Source organism: Dipodomys ordii, unplaced genomic scaffold (assembly GCF_000151885.1).
Source record: "Dipodomys ordii isolate 6190 unplaced genomic scaffold, Dord_2.0 Scaffold56, whole genome shotgun sequence".
NCBI classification, from domain to species: Eukaryota; Metazoa; Chordata; class Mammalia; order Rodentia; family Heteromyidae; genus Dipodomys; species Dipodomys ordii.
Genome location: NW_012267272.1, coordinates 10,948,331 through 10,971,747, shown reverse-complemented (window position 1 = coordinate 10,971,747; position 23,417 = coordinate 10,948,331).

Here is a 23,417-nt window from a genome sequence, read left to right as displayed (position 1 = left end):
GAGGGGGGAGGCTGGGAAGGGATGTGAAGGATAAACAAAGGAAGAGGCTGCAATGCTTGGTAAGAAATGTACGCATTATCCTGCCCATGTAATTGCAACCCCTCTGTACAGTATGTTCACAAATAAAATAAAATAAATTAAAAAAAAAGAAAGTTGTTTGACATATTATCTCCAACTTTATCCTTCTCCCTCTGCTCTTCCTCCTCCTTCTTCTTGTTTTTTCCTCCTCTTTCTTTTCCATTTCTTTTTCTTCCTCTTTCTCCTTTTCCTCCTTTTCCATGTTCCTCCTCTTCTTTATCGTTTTAAATCTTCCTCCTCTTTAAAAACCTGTTTTTAGATGCTGGGGTTTGAGCCCAGGGCCTTGCACTTGTAGGAAAGTGCTCCACCACTGAAACCACGCTTCCAGATCTTATTCCCAACTTTAAATGCAAAAAAAATATTACTCAATTAGGAAAAAATAAATTGTAATAATTATCTTAATTAATAAAAGGTTCACAAAATTTTCACCACTATTTTAGGTTCTGACTATTTTTCTGAATTGATGTTAATTAGCATAATCAAGATCCTGAGTAGCAAATGCACATTCTATTTGTGTGTGTGTGTGTGTGTGTGTGCGTGTGTGTGTGTGTGTGTGTCTTGGGGCTTGAACTCAGTGCCTAGGAGTATTCCTGAGCTTTTTCCCTCAAGGCTAGTACTCTATTACTTGAGCTACAGTTCTACTTCAACATTTTGGGGAATTTATTTGAGTCTGATGGTTTTTCCTGCCTGGGTTGGTTTTGAAACATGATCTTCAAATCTCAGCCTCCTAATTAGCTAGGATTACAGGCAGGAGCCACCAATGTCCAGAACATTCTTCATTATTTTTAACCTGGTCATCAATAATCCAGCTAAACCCAAAACATGGCCGCTTCAAAAAGAATATTTTCATTCCAGAAATTTTTTAACATACATTAGCAGTCATTTTAACACATTATAAAAACAAAGCATGAATACAGATATTTCTCTATTTGAAATTGCATATTCAATTCACAATGAAAAATTATGCCCTCACCTGAAAAAATAGTTGATAATTATAGTCATACAAAAATTGTAGTCATAGAAAAATTATAAGTCTGTTTTCTTTTGAGGAAATAAATACCATGAGCTAGTTAGACTTCATTTATTTTCTATAGCAACTATGAATTCTGTGCTATCTTCAAAACTGTTAAAATCTTGGATGAAAAAGTATGTAATTTTTCCTTTGTTGAAATTGTGGGAGTGAAAAAGATTGCTAATGATTATGAAATGCTGTAAAATTCCTCTGGTGAATATTGTAATCATTTGGCAATACCCACTGAAAGACCATTCTAAATTTATTCTTAAACTGAAGAAGAATAGTCTTACATTGGTACTTAAAGGCAAAGAAGTAAAAATGAAGCATGGAATTCACATTTTCATTTTAAGAGTAATGGGTGACCACATCCAAGTTTTTGTTCTAAAGAGAAGAAACGCTGGTGGAGATGCCTTTCCTAGTTCCTCTGCACCTTCTTCTCTCACGACTCATTCGGGGTGCATTTCAATTCACACCTCTAAGATAGTTTCAAATTCTCAACTTAAAAAAATAAGCCCCACAAATTCAGTGGCCAAACTAAATTATTGCGTTTCTCTGAGACTTCCACTTTCAAGGTGTGTTGGTAATCTGTGACAACATCATTAGCCCAAACTCCCTGACCAGAAATCCAAGGGATAATTTTAGATACTAGTATGAGTCAAAGAATGAACAAGCAGAGTCGGCTACTCATTTGCCATCTATTTCAGATACAGTCATCTTTTCTCATCTATCTTAGACAGTATGCCTTTCCCATGTCTCCTGCCACATTGAGACCAGCCTTGTCACTTCCTGTTCTTATGATGACTGTCTTATAACTGGCTGTTCCCAATAGACTTCCTGTCTGTTATATGTGTTTCCCGTAAAACTCACTGCCAAAACATTTGCACCTATGCTTCAATTTAATTACTATGCCATCCTGTCCAAAATCTACTTAATTCTTGGCATTGCCCTTTGCAAACACAGGCTTGTTGCAAAGGCTCCATGGGCTGAGTTTATCTCTCCCTGTTTCAAAGTGAGACCAACTCCTGAGTCAGCCTTCATCCTCCTTGTGCTACAATAGATTTTAATGCTGCTTTTCTTCCCCTGAGCTTGGGGACCTTCTGTCACACCAATCTGTATCTCCTTCTCCCTCAAAGAAACAAGCCCCATCTCTGCCATATAGCTTTCTCCAATACTTTAGTAGTAATGCATGCATAGGAAACCTGAACCCAGCAAACAAAGAACAGCCTGAAAATGTAGGCAGTAAGGAAGAGTTTGGCCACAAGTAAATTTTCTGTAAAAAGGCTATTTCAAAGAGATGCTTCTTTTATATTTTATCTGCAAAAAATAAATCCAATTGTGTGTGGGCTTATCCTTACACATACTATAATACACACATATCTATTATATAGTATATATATATATGTAGTTTATAGCATAGATAGTATATACTATATATACATTATATATACTATAGATAAATACATTATATATATATAAATATTTATTTATTTTGATCCAAAGATACACTTAGGAAAAATTTATTTTCATTTATCATATCTTCTACCCTCCATGATTTTTCAGAGTAGCAATCTGAAATCCAGTGAATTCCATCACTTTCCCAGGACTATATTGGAGGTAATTAAATTTATAACCTGTTCTCTGTTCATAGTGATAAAAAGAGATAGGAAAGTATATTGTACTTATTTTCTTGGGCCTTGATTTAGTCTTTCTAAAGAATTGTACTATTTGAGATCTTGCTTGCATACCAGCTTGCATACCTGTGTGTTCACTTATAAATTTATAGGCACATTCTCGCTACCACAAATGGAGGAAAATATGCAAACTTTGTTTCTCTGGGTCTGGCACACTTCACTTTATATAATTTTTTTCCAAGTGTTTCTATTTGTTTATGAATGGTACAATATCATTCTTTCCAAAGATGAGTAGAATTCCATTGTGTATATCTAGCACATTTTCTTAATCTGTTAAGAGGCATTTAGAATGATTCTATAACTTGGCTATAGTAAATAGTGTTACAATGAACATGGTTGTGCTGGTGGCTTTACTGCAGCCTTATTTTTGGTTTATGGGATTAATGTCCAGGAGCAGAATTGCTGGGTTATAGGATATGAAATAGGTCCATGAAAGAAAGGGAGGGCAAGAGGAGAAAGGTAGGCAAATGAAGAGGGAAGGGGAGACAATGCAGTCAATAATTCATTGCATAAAACAAAAGAGTAAATATATATATATATATATTTATAAAAGGGAAGGGGTGGGTTGAAGTGGGTAAAATGTTGAAGGGATGACACAGATCAAGGTTTATTATATTCATAAACTGCTTTTTGGGTAGCAAAAATTCAATATGTATCCTAAAAATTTAAGCAAAATGAGAGAAGGTGAAGGTTGGAAGAGGTGGATGAGAATGTTGAAAGAGATGACATTGATCAAGGCTCACTGCATTCATAAACTGCATTATTAAATGGCAACTCCTGTGAACAACTACTTAAAGATAATAAAAATGTTTTTAAGAGACTATATTGTGTTGAGCAGTTGACCACTATTTGACAGAGATGCTCACATCTATGTTATCTATGTTTCCTTAAAATCCAGATACAGCCAGGTATAACTTTATTTTTCTAATTGCCTCATTAACAATCTATTGTGAATCTTATTTAAAATTTAATTAATATAAGGCTGTTTTAAATGCACTTAGATTTTTTAAAGATAATGTGTGTAACTGAGGCTTTGTTATTTTCATATCAATTGTTGATTTATAGTTCTTATAAAATCAGAGCATTTTAATGACAAAAGAAAGATACAGTACAGAGCATCATCTTCCCCTGGAGCTGAAGTGTAAATGTTGCAGAGAAATTCAGTATCTTTCATCCCAATTGGGGCAGATAGATATGGAGACTGATGAACAGTTAGACTATGATAGCAATAAGTTCCTGTACTGCAAAGCACATTCTTTACTTGGGAACATAACATGGCAAACGAAATGAGACAAACAAAAATGTATTTTGGAACTAGAATGAAACCTATGCAGAAGAAGAAAATGCTTCCATGTGCATTAGGCAAAAACTCTGACTCAATACCCAGAGTCTCTAAACAGTCCTTTTACATCATCATCCAAATCATGATGGAGTTTATCCCATGCCAGGCCTCTACAAAAAACTCACAGTTACACCTGCTCACCACGTGCTTAGCTGTCTCAGTGAAGCTTAGCCAAGTTTGTAACTGACAGATAACTCAGTGAAAATGCACATTTCTGAAATCCCATCTCTAAAAGACAGAAGAAACAATAACATAAACAAATGAGCTTTAGGGATGCTAGTATTGGAAGAATAAAGCAATGATTGACAATGATGTGGAACCCAAGTGACTACTTCTCACTGTGGAATACTCATCTAAATAAAGTAATGGAAAAAGAAAATCAAACACAGAGGTTTTGAGTCCTAGTACACCAGAAGGAAAATGTTTTAGTTTTAAATAATTTTAGTCACAGGTAGAAAAGACATTTCCTAAATAGAAGTAGACAATAACAAATACGATCAGGGAGATAATATGAGAAAGAATTTACTTAAGCAACACAATAACCAAGAAAGAAAAATATTGGGACCCTGGAAATCAAGAGGATTGTTTAGGCTGAATTCTACAGAAAAGTTATGAAGAGAGGAAGTGAGATTTCTAAAAAAATTACATTATAAGGGAAAATTGACAAAGAAAATGAAGAAAAGTAAAAGAAGGGAATAATAATGACAGTGAGTTAATACAAGGCTCTATTGTGCCTAAAAATCTCCAGATACGGCAGTATGCTTTACTGATTACCCAGTGAGTACTTTCAACATTTTAGCATATATTTATTTATATATATATTATGTTCTCGCAGTGAATATAATTCTTCCTTATCATCTCAAAATACCCATAGCAAAGCAACTTTGCAAATAATGTACTTACACCATTTGCCTTCACCTCCATTCCATTCTATCTAAGAACTACTAGGTTCTATTCTCCTTTAAGAGTACAAAATAATAATACATGAAAATTACAATAATACAAAGGACTCTGAGTTCAATGTGCAGAATTATGCTTGCATTTGGTTGTCAAACTGTGATTACTCAGACTAATCAGACTTTGAAAATAGGTGACCAAAATGTTTTCATCTTTTTTCTTTGGTTTGGGTTAAGAATTACTTCTAATCAAAAGAGATGAAAGAGAAAACATTTGGTTTCACTTGTAAAGAGTCTGAATTGCAGATTGGGTGCAATCAATGGTTCATGCCTGTAATCCCAGAAACTCATGAGGCAGATAGGAAAATGGTCATAATTCACAGCCAGCTTGAGCAAAAGTTAGCAGGATACAATCTGAACAAACAAGTCGGGATTCATTGGACACATCTGTGATCCCAGCTGTAGAAGAGGTATAGATATGAAGACCGAGAACTCAGGCTCCACTGGAGGGGGGGGGGGAAACCACTCCATCTGAAAATAAAATGAAATCTGCACATAATACAGACATTATACCAACTGACTTTGTGTAGTTATTTTAAATACTTAAACTATTAAATATAAACTATTAAATAGGACTGTTGGGGAGTAATAATTTTTAGATTAATGATGGACAAAGATTGTGAAACAAAATTGACTAGAAACTACTAGGCTCTGGAGTCCTAATGGTTACCCAAGTACAAAATAAGTGCCTTGCTTTAACTTTGAAGCTGCATATTACATTTGGTTCAAAAATCAGTTATCTACTTAGAAAGCAATTTTGTGTAGGAGAAAAGATGTGATTTTTCTTTAAAACATGGAATATAATAGGTGCAATTATTTTGATGCAGGACATACAAAAACTCCACTGTAAATGGTGCATAAATGTGGCCTCATTTCACATTGATTTATGAGCCATATATAGCTCAGCCCTACATATTCCTGGCATTAGGTATAAGCATATTGATGTGGAACGGTATAGTCCGATCTACCCATTGTGAAGCAGAATTACCTGAAACACAGTACAGAAGAATGGCTGGTGTAACGGTGCATTTACACAATGAAGCTAATGGATGAGTGTTAAATTGAGCTGCATAAAATGTTTTTGTAATATTTCTCCAAACCAGAACACCCATGAGAGCTTTTATTTCCACTATTTTTGAGCCATTTTCATCCAAAATAACAAGTCCATTTTGGTGTCTTAAGCAATCTCAGCCTTTGAAAGTATCTTTTGGAATTTTCGTTCTTCTACCACAAATGTTGGCCCCCATTTCTGACAATAAATGATTCCTGCAATTAATGTCTGGTTATTTGTCATTCTGGTAATTCTCAATTATGGATAATACCCAATACTCATTTATTTGGATTGAATGTCAATGTTCCTGATAAGTAGAAATAGGTTTAAACAAGATTCTGTAAAATAACTATGTTAAATATATTTGAGCTACATGAAAACTTTGAGCATAAGTTATAGAGAAGATTTCACTTGGGCCTCTATTGTTTATTAACTATACTAATATAAATTGAGAGACTACTGAATGTGAGGCATCATTTTAATGCAAATACGTACAGAACTGGAACAGAAAGGAATGTTTGCTTAGAGAAAGTGTCATGGAATCTGCTACATTTTTACCATCAGAAGAGACTGTTCAGGTTTGATCCCCCTGTTATCAAGTTACAGCTAGGATTCTTCAAAGCACACAAGCAGAGAAGCAGTAAGGTCTCCAGACCTACAAGAGCAATCTGCACCAATTGATGTTGAAAACTTGAAGCTGTCTCCAACAAGATGCCATGGCCTGTCTGAAACTCAAAGAAGTGACCTCCAGATTGTAGAACAGAGCAAGGGGTCAGTAAGAACTCTTTTATTGAATTCTCTTGTTAACAAAGTTTCAAAGTTTTAGGAGATCCTCTAAGCATTGTTTTTAACATTTGTCTGAATATAATTAGTGATTTATCTCAGTCTTTGGGAAATAAAATCCAATTCTCACTGCACTCAAACTCATTCTGTGGATATCATAATTTGTAAATCAACCATGTATATCTCGTTGCAAACAGAAAATTAGTAATTGGTCAAGATTCTGACAGTCAGGTTAGACAGATTTTTTTAAGTAGAATTCTTTCAGCAATTGGCAATTGCTGAAACACAACCAGCCTTGCAAGCTGGCTGTGTTGGTTATTAAAACAGACATGTGGGGATTGACTGATTAGAAAACTGTAGTAATTAGAGATATATGCAGAAACAATAAGAAGAATTAGAAAAGTCAGCCAGGAAATAAGGGATGATATCTTGGCAAGGCAGAGAGACCCAACAAATAGATGGGATTGTATGGGCAAACTTTTTAAAGTACATGTTACAAAGCATTTCTGTCTTTAATTTGCCTTTAATTATTACTGTCTAGTTATTCAGTTATTTTAATTTTTTCCTTGACAGCTCATCTTATAACTTTGCTGTTGTGGTAATAAATATGAATGTGCCTAATTTCAAAACTATGCCAAAGGAACATCTTTACAAATATGATGCAATTAAATCCATAAAGGAAAATAAAGTAATGACCAGATTAGAAGCAAATTCCAAGAGTTACAGTGAAGGTAATGAGAATCACCAGACATACAGTATGCCTGGAACTTCAAAGGAAAGGATTCTATTTTATTTCTTAAGCTGGTGAGCAACATCACAGTTGGTTAGCTTTTGTTTTAAACATTGTGTCAATGTAGAATCATTTGTGTGTGTGTGTGTGTGTGTGTGTGTGTGTGTGTGTGTGTGTGTGTATACACACTGGGGCTTGAACTAAGGGCTTTGCACTCTTGTTTGCCTGTTAAACTCTCAGTTGGTGCTCTCCCACTTGGGCCATAGCTCCAATTACATTTTTTGCTGGTTAATTGGAGATAACAGTCTCATGGACTTTCCTTTCCTGCTGGCACTACCTTTGAACCCTGATCTTCAGATCTGAGCCTCCTGAGTGGCTAGGATGACAGATGTCAGCCTCCAATGCTCAGTGGTCAGGTTCTTTCTTTCAGAATCAGGTTCTCATCTTCAGTGACTGTGCACGATATGTATTAAAGTCTGTCTCTGGTATAAAAGTTCTGGGAAAGGAAGGGAATACAACAGGATTGTTCTAGAGAGAGGCCAGTGGTCATGCTAGCTTGTGACCTGTGGCTAGACAACTTTAGATGTCCAGTGTTGAAGTTTTAGAGTGGTCCCATGCTAGCTAGAAATGGCTCACCATTTATTCCCTCCTTCATTAGCCACACATAGACTTCTCCAGAAGGTGGGCACACTTTGGTTTGTGTTAGAAGTAGTAGACAGTGAAAGAAGCTCCCCTTCAGTATTTCTTGTAGTTTGGCCAACAAGCTTTGCTTTGAAGCAAGATCTACAGAGTGTACGTGGCATTGGACCATCACAACATCATCCTGAAGAACAGACTGTCCCATTTGTCTCCATGTATCGATGTGTTTCTTTTAGAATCTGATCATTTCTTTCACTCGATGCGAAAGGAAACCCATTTAACACAGTCATCTGCTCAGGTTTCTTCAACGAAAACACATTTTCAAGTTGTTTCAGTACCCTTGGGCCAAATGCTAGGCCCTGGAGACCACTTTCTTAATTCTGTGATGCCATCTTTCATTTGGCTGCCCCTCAGTGTCTAATTCCATTCTGTAGCATTAAACTCTATCCAGTTTCCCTGCCATTTCTCGGCACCAAGGAAGCTGGCAGCCACGCTGCAGTCATCTCTTGCTCTTCTTCGTTCCCTTGACATTTAGCATTTTACAAACGTTCCCACAGAAGATTTATTATTTTTTCTTGTGAATATTTATTATTTTTTTAAAAAAAGAACGATGTGTTTAGCACTTTTTTTTAACAAGCTGTAACCCATTAGTGTGACAGATTCCTAGGGATATTTATCAAATCCAGCTCAAGCTGACAGGATGAAGGCTTTCTGTCTTTCATGAAACTGAATTAGAAGTCCTTTGCCTGGGTTCTTTGCCGGGTTTGCTTTTTCCTTGGCCCAACCCTGGTTTTTTACTACATTGTGTTATTAACATAGTTTTTCATCTTTGATGCTGTTACACTGAGATAGTATTGATGTATTTTATTAAAAATTAAATGTTTATAGCTTTTCTTTCATTGCCCCCAAATCTCCTCCTATGTTTTCAATTTCTTGGATCCTCTAATCCACATCTTTTGGATGCTCTTGGCACTCTCCCTGGCATTTAGGGCATAGTGCTGTCCCTGAGATTTTTGTTCAAGGCTTTTGCTTTATCACTTGAGCCATAGCTTCCCTTTGGCTTTCTGGTGGTTAACTGGAGGTTTCAGTTTTGCAAACTTTCCTGGCCAGGCTGGCTTCAAACTGCAATCCTCACATCTCCTGAATAGCTAGGATTACAGGCATGAGCCCTCTGATCTGTTCTCTTTGAAATGACTATTTTAGAACCTCAGTGTATCTTCTATATGAAGTTCAGCTAAGCTCTTCAACATCCTCTCTCCCAAAATGAAAGCACAATGTTTATTAAGTCCATCACTATACTTAAAGTACTACTTTTACTACACAGAAGAGCATTCCTTTCACACTGTTCCAAAGTATATTTAATGCTTCAATAATAGCAAAATCTTGCAACTAGGTGCTGAATAATTGATTATTTGATCTAGAAAATGTACGTGCAGAATTAAGTGAACAAATTCATTACCATTGGTTATAGATCAAAGTTATTAGCATTAATTGTCTCGTGTGGGATCAAAAAATTTGAATATTTATCTGGATTTACATAAATACTCATCACCCAAGGAAACTCAATAATTATTCAGTATACTATGAGAAACTCAGACTCTGAAATACATTCTTATGTATCTTGGCAAGAAAGGAAAGTATTCTAAGGTCATTTAATCTAAGAAGGTTTTTTTTTCCTCTAAAAAATTGCAAATCATTTCCTGTAGAGTTTATAGGACAGGCTGCTCCAAGAGATGGATGGGCAGTCTGGAAAAAATGAGGAATGATCAATTGAAATGACAACCACATTTAACTTTATCAGAAATGACCTAGAAACCCATTTACCATAGACTTCTTCTACACCAGCCTGTGCAACCATGCCTTTAATGAAAGAGACAAGCATAACTTAGCTAATTACTTAGAGACACTGCAATCAGTCATGTCAACGATTCATACACATAAGACTTGCCTTGGCTTTTCCACGAGATTTTCTTAAAGACAAAATAATTATCAGAAAATTTTACAGACTAAGAAATAGCAGACCAGATGGTGATAATAGATTAGAAAAGTATACTTAAACCATGTCAAAGTTAATGCAATGATTTTTAAATGATAAGAGATAAGAAGTTCCTTAAGAAAACTGTAGGCTTCCTGATAGCATCCAAGGGTTTCATGAATTATCATTGACTGATGTTAAATTATTAAACAGCCATTAGTTTTTCCAATGAGATTGTTGTGTGATAAGTCAGGTTGGAGACCAAGCTAACAAGAATACATTGAGATCATTTTGAAGCGTTTCATAAACCATATGAAGTTTTCATAAATATCAGCATAATCACGAAAACCATATCTGTCTTCAAAGGCACAGAGTAATGTGCCTGGAATACTGACCTGCAACATCTTAGATCTGGATTGACAAGCTATTGGCTGGCCAATAGTTCAGTGGTTGGTCTGACCACATAAACGTGTAACCATATTTCTCAAGCATTAAAACAATCAAATGATGGTAGTCATTTGACTTATATCTGGTGCTTGAAATCATTACCATTTTACTGATTAACCACGCTTCATTACTTGAAAAACCACATTTCCTGATGGAATCTGAATTTCCATTGTTGGGAGGATAACCAAGAGGACGAATTAACAATCTTGGCTAAAAGTGGAAGAACAGAAAATATGTTCTCATTTCTTTGCCATGATGATTTTCACTAGTTTGCAGTAGACATAATATAACAAGTTAATGATGTCAAGAACAACCAACTATGGGAATGTTTGCTCAGTGCAGCCAAAGTCCACAAGTGTGGCTTTGTGTTGTAAGATGAAATGTCAAGAAGCCATGCACAGAAATCTAACCAAAACTTCCAGGAAGACTGAAGACTGAGATCCTCAGACACTTTTGTGACTGTCAGAGACATTCCTAGTCCCACAGCCTGACCTGGTGTGAGCTTCATAGGTACTTGAACAGTTTACACTCAGAAAGACTAAGGAACTCAGTCTTCTCACATCACTCTGTTTGTTCCATTCACCTATCTAATCAGTTTTAGGGATTTGGATTTTGTTTTTTGTTTTTGGACAGTCCTAGGGCTTCAACTCAGGGCCTGGACTTTATCCTGAGCCTCTCTATGCTCAAGGCTAGTACTCTACCACTTGAGCTACAGCATTACTTCTGGCTCTTTCTGAGTAGTTATCAGAAATAAGAGTTTCATGGACTTTCCTGCTTAGGCTGGCTTTGAATCATGATCTTCAGATCTCAGCCTCCTGAGTAGTTAGGGTTACAGGTTTGAGCCACTGGTAACCCAGCTCAGGGATTTTATTAAATTAGTAAAGTTTTCCATCTTCCACAGGAATAGCATGTAAGAAAGAAGAGATTTTCTTCTGTTCTCCAGTATAATTCATTATAAGCGAACATATGCAATAGGTTTTAATATGCAGAATTCTTCTACCATAATGGAAGTAATTTTCTCCCAAATTAACACCCTTTTTCAATATTATGATGGGGAAGGAGATAGTCTATAAATCTGCCTTAAAATTTTTAGCCAATAATGATGGATATTTGTTATTCTGAGAGAAAATAGAGAAACAAAAACCCATAGGAGTAGACGGAAGGCATTGAGTCACACAAACACACACACACACACACACACACACACACACACACACACGCATGTTTGGAGTAGGTGGTTCTTAATCAATTGGTTTTCTTAATCCAAAACAAACATTATTTTGAATTATACAGTGTCCTCGTAGAGTATATTAAAGTGAATAGGCTGTGTAAAAACAATAGCCAGGTGCTTTTTTTTTATTACATGCCCTATAATCCTGGCTACTTTGGAGGCTAAGATCTGACCATCATAGTTTGAAACCAGCCCTGGCAGGAAATCCCATGAGACTCTTAACTCCAATTTATCACCAAAAAGCCAGCAGCAGAGCTGTGGCTCAAGCAGTAGAGCACTCTCCTTAAGCAAAAAAGCTCATGGACAACACTCAGGCTCTGAGTTCAAACTCTATGACTGAAAAAAATAAAGAAGTAATAGTAGATTATTTTATTTCTTTTTATTCTTATTTTAAGAAACAATCTCACTACATAACGCTGGCTGGCTTCAAATTTAAATTTTTCCTTCAGGTTGCTATGATTACAAGTATGGACCACTGCGTCTAGCCATGACCATCCTACCCATAATTCCTTTCCTGACCTCAAATTCAGATGCTCTAAAGAATTTCTTTAATCAACCTCATCAGGATGTTCTACCCCAAACAAATCATATCAATATTTCTTACTGTTTTGATAGTACAAGGTAAATAAATGGACTTCGTTTTCTTACAATTCTCTCATTAGTTTGCTAATTGTTCTTAGAACAACTTATATGAGAAGTATAGACGATAAATCATTAGTGTCAAAGTAATACTGCAAATTATCTCATTAGATTATTTGCATACATGCATATTAAATATAAACATTACAGCGTGTCTACTGTTGCATAATTTATTAATGTTGGAGAACAATGTTCTTGATGTTGGCCATACAGTTTGTAAAATTTGATTCCATGAGACATAATTATGTTTCTTTATTGAAGGTGAGATTGTCTCTGTCTTGAAACTAGAACTAGTGGGGTTGTAATGGGCTGAGAAGAAACAAGCAGGAGGCAAGATGACAAGAGAAGAGAGGGGAATAGGAAAAGACTGAATGGGGGAAAAATCATAATCCAGAAAAACTCACTTGATAGAATACATCCCTTGGGAAACATTAGATTAGACTCATTGGGTACGAGAATGACATTTTTTATCCAGTATTTTTGTGTATTTTTATTTATCTCTGTCTCAATTTTTTATTCCCCTCTGTGTTTCCACTCCATTTATTCTCCCATTTATCTTCTAACACTTACTCTGAGACAGTTCTCATACCTATCCTCTTGTTCTCATGGAGAACAGCACAGTCCTATGTCTCACTGAGAGGAAAGAAGGACAGAAGCTTTGATTCGTGGCATGCTTCTACCTTCTCTCTGGTAATTTCTCTAGGAAGAAGGCTCTAGGAAATCACTAACCTGACTATGAGTCAGTCACAGAATTTTTAGATCTGTTATTCATTTCTGATCCTTATAGAAAAGACTGATGGGAGGAATACCCAAACTGTTATTAGAGGTGAATGATATAACTCCACGCTAAGTAAAATGGATGAATGGTTCTCAACACAAAAAGCAAATAAATTTTCCCCAGTTTGAGTAGACTGACTAAGTATTTACCTTGCATTAATGACAGTTGGGGATTATAGGTTCTCCTTGCCTCTTACTGTAGAAGATAGCAAATTGTCTGTGTTGTATTTCATCTGGTTGTGATAAGAAATATTTTGAAAACAAACCGCTAATGGAGTAGCTCCCACGCAAACATCAGGAGCAGAATTGTTTTAATATAGAGATCAACTGGTGATCAGTAAGTATCGTGAGATACTCTGAAAAAAAATCATCAAGGTCAGAAGTGAAGAAAACTGTCTAGAAAATAATAAGCCTTTTTTGTCTCCAAGTTAGAAGGTGGAAAGTAGCTGTGTGGGGAGGCAGAGACTCATCTGTTTTCCTTATCAGTTGTCTGCATATGAGTCAGGGCTGGTAAATATACTCATTCGCATTCAGATCTCTTCCTGAATAAAAGGAAGAAAAATTGTAATGGAGTAACCAAGAAGAAAAGAGAATTGATAAATTACGCAACAAGAGAGCTGTGCTTTGTAGTTTAAGTAGAGATGAAATGGTTTGTTACACTCTAAGATGAATTAAGGAGCCCAGGTAAGGACATCTGGTGTTATTTTTTTTTGGTCCTAAACTATATTCTGTGCTGTATTCTATACTTTGGGGAACACTTCTACCTTATTCAGGCTTCTCGCTGTACTAAAGAAAAGCATCTCAAATGAAAACAACTAAAAGAGAAAATTAGAATATTTCAAATGATTTTTTTGCAATGTCTTTAAGAAATAAAAATTCATGAATGAGGTGGAGATGTTTCTCAAGGAACAAGAGGAAATTTTTACCTTCTGTATTTCTGGTTTATTTTTAGCCATGACAGCGCACTTTGGTATAAAAATAGTCCAGCCTACATTGATTTTTTTCCTTTTTCCAGAACATTGACCTACAAATGATTATGTGCAAGAACTATGTGCACTTTTAATGCTCCCTTGTGGTATGTGCTTACATTATCTGTATGCAATACACCTAAAGTTGACAGGCACCAAATGCTACTTTGTACCTATAACTCACCCCAGTAAACATTTCTACAGTTGACCCCAAAGCAGATCTGCTTTCTTTTTATAAAGCAAATTTCCTACTCTTCTCCATTATAGCTTTACTAATTTACTTTCTCAGCAACAGTGTGCAAGAATTTCCTTTTTCTCATGTCCACACTAACTGTCTTGTTCAACATGTATTGCATGGAAGAGTTTTGCTGGAGAAGCTGTACTTGAATTTTGGGACAATTCTAGAATCTTGCAAGAACACTATCACAGGCAATGTTGATGCTGAATGTGACTTTGTTGGAATATGATCTGGTTTTTACTATTTCTTGATCCTGTAATTCACTCCCATCCTTCCTTTAGAAAAAAATTTGCAGCCATCCTCTGCTCCACCTCTCACAAGCACCCAGTTGTTCTTGTTTTTCAATCTCCTCTTGATAATTTATGCTTTCTTCCCTTTGCTTTTCCACAATAACTGGACAATCAAGAGTTTGTCCAAATATTGTTTTCAAGGTGCATGGTACTCATGCATGTACTTTTCAGGCTGTTGATAGTTGCAAGGAGAACCAGTTGATCTGAGGCTGGGAGAGAAGTGAAATGAATGATGTGCAAGGTGAGGAGCAATTGATGCTGTCATTGGAAAATTACAAGTGAGTTTCAGTACTAAGGTCAAAAATCTAAGCACATAAGAAAGTCAGACCGTGGGTTCTCCTGAGCCAGTATTATGGGGGAGGTGCTACATCACGCCAAAGTTCATGCTCTTAAATAGGCCAACAACAGAGGCCAGGCAACAGTGGCAACATTGTCTCTTCTTCATGCACATGGGGACTATTTCATCCAGAGAGAATCACTTCCATTGGTAAGATGAAGCCATGCTGGGATAACTGAAGAACTCATGTTCCCCTCTTAGGTTTTGGACTTTCACAAAGGAATTTAGTGGTTTCTAAAGCTGTATGGTTAAGGGGCAGTGGGTCTGAAGCTGCCCTTGTGATCCAAAGGTGGTTACAAACCAATAGGAAGAAACACATCTGATATTGATATCGTGAGTCCTCCAGAGAACTATGCCCAATGGGATGTGTGTGTGCACACACACGCACGCACACACACCACGTGCAAATATACCAATCTGAATATAGCTGCACCAAGAATTAATCCTTGCTTGGGACAAACTGATCTTTTCATTTCACTTGTGTCTTCAATTGATTGTATAAGGCCCATATATTATGGACAGAAAACAACTGGCTTCAAAGTGCATCAGTTTACATGGGTTTTTTAAATTATTATTTTTTAGTAGTTGTACACAGGAGTTGACATCCAATAAAGTAGTTTATGAATAGAGTGCATCTTGATCAATGTCACCCCTTTCAACATTCTCACCCATCCCTTCTCACCTCACCCCTTCCCTCGGGCTTCTTCCCTTGGTAGGAGGAGATACATTGAATTTTGACCGCATTTCCCCCTCATTTCTTCTCTTCATTTGTTGACCCCTCTCCCCTTGACCTCTACCCTTTCAAGTACCTACTTCTTGGGGTTTATTTTGTTGAACTATGATTTTTGCCTTTCTAAGCAATTTTTTCTGTTTGAGTTTTCTCTTGAATTCACTGTATTTCAGTTAATAAATGTGTGAATATTTCCATAATTGGCATGTTTATCTGGTCTAAAATCCTCCTCACACACAAAAAAATGGAAGAATTGCAAAATAGTGTTTGATCCAATATCTGAGCTCCCCAGGGCCCAGCCAATATGACTTATGAAATTCCTCACCATAGGCTTGGTTTTCCTTTGGTTTCCCTGAGAGGCTGGTTCCAGTGCCTCTTGTCTACCCCATAATATTCTGGTGTTGAAGTTTCTTACATAAAATGCTGTAACACATCCATTTAACCTAAGCATGCATTTTAATAAATGCTAACATCTATTAAAATTAAATGGCAATATAAGTAGTTGTCATACTGTATTATTTAAAGAATATTGATAAGAAGAAAGCATGTGCATATTAAGTATTGATGGGATTTTAGAAAAATATTTTTGACAGGAGATTTTTGAATGTGTAAATTCCCACACATATTATATGTCTGTGAGTATAGGTTAAATAAGTATGACATATAAACTTTAATGTTTGACAAAAAATATGTTGCATGACCCCTGTACTGTCTGATTATCTAGTATGAATTACCAAACAAGATTCCAGATATAAATCATTCATGTGGGGATATTTAGTCTTTTAATTTTTGTTACTACCCTTTTCCAGGGAAATGTTTTCCTTAGGTGGGATATTTTTAAGTATCCTCAAAACAAAGTTATGTCATTAATTCATTTGTGATCATGTTTTATATTAATGTTTTCAAAAATAATGTTTTGCATATTTAAATTAAAACTATTATTTTTACTTGTTTGATGCTAAAAAACTACATATGATCGTAAGTCTTAATTCTGTAGTCAGCTAGACTTATTCATGATGTGAGCTCCCTTGATTCAACTTGGAAAACAATCTCAACTCTCTGCTTCTAGACCTCATATGCACATTGCTTCCTGTGAAGATCACAGAAGTGTTGAGAACATGAAATCGAATTCAACACTTCCAAAAATACATCAGTGATTGTAGAGTTGTCTTCAAGGCATTTATCTTAAATCACAGTTTGACATTGCATTTAGCAAATGACAAATGATGATTCTAATCCTTCTGGGCTAGATTCCCTGGTGCTTTCCTCATGAAAACATGTAAAACTTTCATCAGAATGAGTTCAGCAAAATAAAGACCAAGAAGCCATGCAATAACTTTCAAAGAAACGTGGTTGAAGGATATTTAAATATGTAAAATTTTGCATACAAACACATATACATTGTCTTTGAGATTAGCAGCTGGAGGTAAGTTTTCTGACCAAGATCAAGACATCATTGTATTGATAAGCTGCTTTGTTGACTGCAACTCATTTGCACAGCTACTTAAAGATAATATTTTTTTTTAAAAAGAGAATGTCTTTCCTGTCAGTTTCATTATTCTGATCATGTTTTGTTATTTGCGTCATTAGAATAAAATTGTGAATAGGGTGCTTACATATATAGAAAGCACAGGTCAGTGCATGAAATCAAATGCGTTATCAAGACGTAGCTGGAGTGAAACCCTAGGACTGAAGCATCACTGTTGACCTCTTTTAGGTCTAATGAACAGGAGGCTGTCTTGATGGACAAAGCCACAGTCTATGTCAAAAAGCCTGAAAGAGAACTGGGGAGATTTGAAGGGAAGATTAGATAAAGATCAAAACTCCAAAAGAACAAGTATTCTGAGCCTAAATGTTCTTATCTGGAGGAATTTGGAGATATGGGGTTTTATTCTTAGTACCAGTAAGTCCTTTGGGAGGATTTGGGAGCCTCAAAAAAGTTTCCTATAATACAAGGCCCCAAGCAGTTTAAATTCCCCAGACCTAGGCACTCAGATTGGGGTAAGCCTACAGCTTTCTGTTCTTTTTCCAGTTTTGAGAAGCCATTTATCCTTCACAGGTCCACCCGATTTACAGATGGGGGAGGGATTGCGCATAGATCTTGACATGGAGTGACTCTGGTTCATTGGCTTTTGAGTTTTCACATGGCTTGGCTGAAAAAATAAAATAAAGTAAAAAAGCATAATTAAGACAGCTTACTTCTGACTTTAGAAGTCAGTCAGAAATATTTCTGGTATTTTTTTCTGACTTCTAAAATGTATCCATTAGTCTGGTATGACCCAGGAATTCCTGTTATAAAAATCAGTAGATTCTCATTTGCTAAAAATAGAAAAACTGTACTGAGAATGAAGCTGGTTTTCCATTATTAGGTTAAAACAAATTCTTCCCTTGTGCATAGAGGGGTAATGTGTTCAGCCCTTTTGTTCTTCCATGGGTTACAGCTGACTCAGAGTAACCTTATAAAGTAATACTTTAGAATAAGTGCACCGTTTATGTTCTATGTACTTCCCTTCCTAAGTTATTCTAAAACTACTCTCCTCTGATGTATACTTCTAAAAATATTACGAATTTTTCCCAAGGGGCAGCATTAGTTAATAAAATTATGAAGGGCAATTGACCATCCTTTACTTAGGTATTAAGTTTACATGTATTGTTCAATGTTATTTAAATATGTGCTTTTCACATTTCTAATTAGCTAGATATAGTAAGTTACCCTTTCCATTGTATACTGTTTCTGCTTCTCATTCTGTACTAAGATTCTTTCCTTCCAACATTAGGCCCCATGGATTTTAAAACCATACCAGTGTTGTACAGAAGAAGAAAGAGTCTTAGGAGAACTAAATGACAACAACGTAGGATACTTCCTGCCCCTTGAACCAGGGATTTGGCCTGACTCCGCTTTCCTAATCTCTGAAAAGGACACAGATTTGTTCCAAACTAACACTTATGCTCTCATTTTTGGTCCTTTTGGAAGAGGCTGCAAATAAAACGAAAAATATGCAGGTTTTTAACCTTGGCCAAATAAAATGATGCGGCTAGAAAAAGAAGACAGGCTAAAAAGCACTTTAGTAAGAAAAATGGCAAGGCTAAATAACTTTTTTGAGGTCAAGAGCCAAGTCTAAGTCATCTTAGAAAGTAGTCAATATAAAGGGCGTATTTACATTCTACTTGCCTCCATAAAGTTATTCTCTACAAGAGATATTTTTTCTTAACATGATTGATTTATATGTGGAGCAAAGTTTTGTTTTTCCTTTTCTTTTTTAAAATAAGTTTTTTTTATTGTGAAAATACTGTACAGAGAGGTTACAATCACATGAGCAAGGTAATGAGTACATTTCTTATCAAGCATTGTTGCCTCCTCCTTTGTTTTTCCCCTTTTCCTTTTCTTTTTGTATACTCATTATCGAGGATTCTTTAGTTTCAAGGATGAAGAAGATATGGAAAGATACAATGGCTTGTCTAAGATTTAAGACTGAGAAATCACTACCGTCTCCAGACGTCGTTAACAGAAGAGGCTCTAAATGATCCCACTTGGAGAGAAGTAGCTGATACACTAAACCACTGGACAGCTGTGCTAGGACTAGCTACTGTTTTACACTGGTAGGCTTCAGAAAAAGAAAGAAATTCCAAGGGAAAATCAAATATCATTCTTGTGTTAATGGATGACATTTATAAGTGAATATGTGTTTATTATATTCTTTTCACTTCCTAAGTTTCTTCAGTCCTTCTGGATATCTTTTAATTAGTCTATCTTATGTTAGCTTAGTACCATGTTGAGAATTCAACAATTCCCTGATTGCAATTGCTCTGTGAAAATAATACACAAAACAGTATCTAAACTGTATCAATTAGCCAATTAGTGTCCTACTCTGTGAGTGTCCTGAGATTAAAAATCCAGATTCACATGACCTTTCCAGATTTCTTAGTATATGATGAAACATTCAAAAAATGTGTCATCTTGTTGACAGTCATGTCTCTGGTACACACACTCCAACGTAAGCTGTTTGCTATCTTATGCTTTATCATATTATAGCACATATTAATCATCCAAAGGGGTCTGACTATGGCAGTTCAACCTTGCATATTATTTGGTTAGATTTACTTTATCTATTGTTCTTCCAGCCTCAAACCTATTTTAAATATATCTCCATCATTTTCTTTCCTTCTCTCCCATCCTTCACATCCACCAAACATCACTATAATTCATAGTTATAAGTCTATCTGTCTAGCTATCTGTCTAGCTATCTGTCTAGCTATCTATCTGTCTATGATCTGTATCTGTCCATACCCTTGTACAACTACTATAATGTACTAGTAAAATTATGTCTATCATTTGTTTTGTTTTCTATATCCAAATGATTACTGAATTTTATTTTATATTTGTAGTTTATTACCAGTACAGTATAGTTGAGATACAAATCTCCAGATATTCAGTGCATACACTTTGATGAATTTCTACATGTGCAAAAGGCATATGACATTATAAGCAGGTACAATAGATACAGGCAGCATCTGAGGTTCAGAATCATGACACTTTCCTAACTTTTGCCTTATGTGTTGAAAAATCACTGTTTTGTAAGTTTTTTTCTGGTTTTATGATTCCTTTCATTAAGGGGTTAAATCTAATTTCTGCTGCTTCATCTGGACCTCAAATAAAAGCTTCTACAAGAACTTAGAATGTATTCATGGATAGGTGTGCAAAGATAAGTTAGCAAAAGTACACAGAATAGTGTATCAGTAAATGTTAAACTATGCCTGCTTGTTACTGTCTTTAGGGAAGGTAAAAAACAGAATTGAATTGCAAGTGATGATTATATAGAATATACATTGTATCACTGATATAACTGTATAACTAATATAACTGTCTCAGTGGCTCACATCTGCAATCCTACCATATTCATGGGAGGCACGGCTTTGAAAGGTCACTGGCTGTGGCTAGCATGGACAGAAAGGTTCTCATGACTCCTCAATGGTGAGCTAAACGTGGTGGCCCAGACCTGTTGCTCTAGGGAGATGAGCAGGCAGAATGGGACAGTCGCTCCCAGATCATGACAAGGCAGCAAGTGAGACATTATTTTTGTTAATAATCATCAATATCAGAGCTTGAGCATGACTCAGTAGTATGAACACTCACTTAGCATGTGTAAGGCCCTGAGTTCAAATTTCTACCACCAATACAATACAAGATCCCATGAGAAGACTGAACAGGCCTCAACGATTTTGGAAGACAAGGGAGACAAAAGTTATAAATCAGCAAATGTATCTGGAGTTGAGTCACAGTGTCTTCTCATAATATTTTAAAGCTGCATTGCATCCATGTGTCCAGCTCTTCTTTGTTTCTTTTCTTTTCTTTTTTCTTTTCAAGGTGAGGTACAGAGGGGTTTCAGTGGTGTAAATAAGGTAATGAGTACAATTCTTGTCAACCTTCTTACCTCTTCCCTCCATTTTCTCCTGCTTTTCCTCCCCTTCAGTCCCCCCCCCCAAGTTGTACAGATCCTTTCCATATACTGTCTGGTATATATCGCTGTTGCATTGGTTCCCTCCTTGTCCTTTGTCTCACCAACTTGTTGTTCCCCTTCCCTTCCCTAATTTTAATTAAGGTGTATACAATTCTAGGGTACCTAAATCAAATATAATAACAACAAGGGGAAGAACATACAAAAGAAACAAAAAAAAATCACACAGTACATTTAAAACAACAACAACAAAGAAAAGCCTCCATGGTTACTACAGCATTATTCACCATAGCTAAGATATGGAGCTAACCCAGATGCCCCTTAGTAGATGAATAAATCAAGAAAATGGGGTTACACACACACACACACACACACACACACACACACACACACACACAATGGAATTCTATGCTTCCATCAGAAAGAATGACACCACCCCACTTGTAAGGAAATGGAAAGACTTGGAAAATATCATATTAAGTGAAGTAAGATAGACCCATAGAAACATAGGTCCCATGGTTTCCCTTATTTGCAATAATCAATATACACCTAGGATAAAATTAGCAGATGAGCAGAATAGTTCAATAGCTATGTACATATGACCATATAAGATGATGCTAAGGAAAATGAACTCCAAGACACCATTTCTTTTCTTTTCTGTTCTTTTTTTTTAATCTGAGGCTGGGACTTGAACTCAGGACCTGGCACTTTGACTCACTGCCTAGCACTGTTCCCATTGAGCCATGCCTCCAAGTGCTGAGCTGTTCTTTCACTCAGGTGCTATTTCTTGGATATCTGCTTTACAACCTCATTGCAACTCTGAGGGGCACAAGAATAAATAACTCCATTTTGTTTAAGCTCAAGTAATGGAAGAAAATATGTATGTAGGCATAATTGTAATAAAAGAATTGTGACAGGAAATGTTTATGCTAAACGGCGTGGAAACCAAAATAGCTAGGAAGAAGCTACTTGTTCCATGTGCCCAAGATGCTAAGAGGAGCTCAGAATAATTTTCTGAGGTGAGATGATATTTAAGCTGTGTCTTGAAAAATGCATGGAAACTTGCCAAGGAATATTGTGAGAAATAGGAAGCTCATTCCACATAGAACCAACAAGATTGGCTCTGAATGGGTAGGTTTTAGGGCAAAATGAGAATGTAGGGCTCCTCATTCAAAAAGCGGGAATCGCCACCAAACACTGAGCCAAAACTGAAGTCAGTTTAAGCAGAGGGCCCTACGTGAATGTCTCGTCATGGTCCATGCGGCTGACTGTGCTGCTCTGGTCTAGAGGCTGTGTTGTACCATGGTAGAATAGCAGAAGCAGGTACTGTAAAGGCGTGGTTTAGGGTCAAAGGGAAAGAGGTAGACAAATGAAGAGGAGAAGAAGGATGGAACGCAGTGAAGAATCCAATGTGTATCCTACGAAATTAAGGAGAGTGAAGGAAGGGGAAGGTAAGGGAGGGATAGGTGAGAATGTTGAAAGAAGTAACATTGATCGAGATCTTTCGTATTTAAAAACTGCTTTGTCAAATGGTAACCTTTGTACAACTACTTAAAGATAACAATGAATACGTAATAAATAAATAAAACATGATGAAAGGAAAGTCAGAGAGGAGACTGTGAAAGAAACCCAACACGGGAAAAAGGGAGATGCTTTCACTCAGCCAACGCCAGAGACGGAAAATTGCAATTTTAAAATAAGCCAATTTACCTAATAAATAGCCACAGAGCATGATTTCAAAGGGGAGGGTCAGATAATGGGACCTTCCATTTCACACATCCCTTTTCAATGAAATTCCATCTCTCCTTCATCGAGGGAGAAGTCTGTGCGTCTACCCTTCTGACTGTGATTTGTTTGGTCAACAAAATGGGGTGGTATACATTACAGATGGATGGTTCCATTTAGGAGAACTGTACATTCTATTTGGTGTCCATATAAAAGGTTTACTTGGTCCTCTGTCTGGAGTGTTAAGGGAGACCAAACTCAACAAGTAGCAGGACCACATGCAGTCAGGGGTCACATGCATAAGTGTAGTGCTCACGGA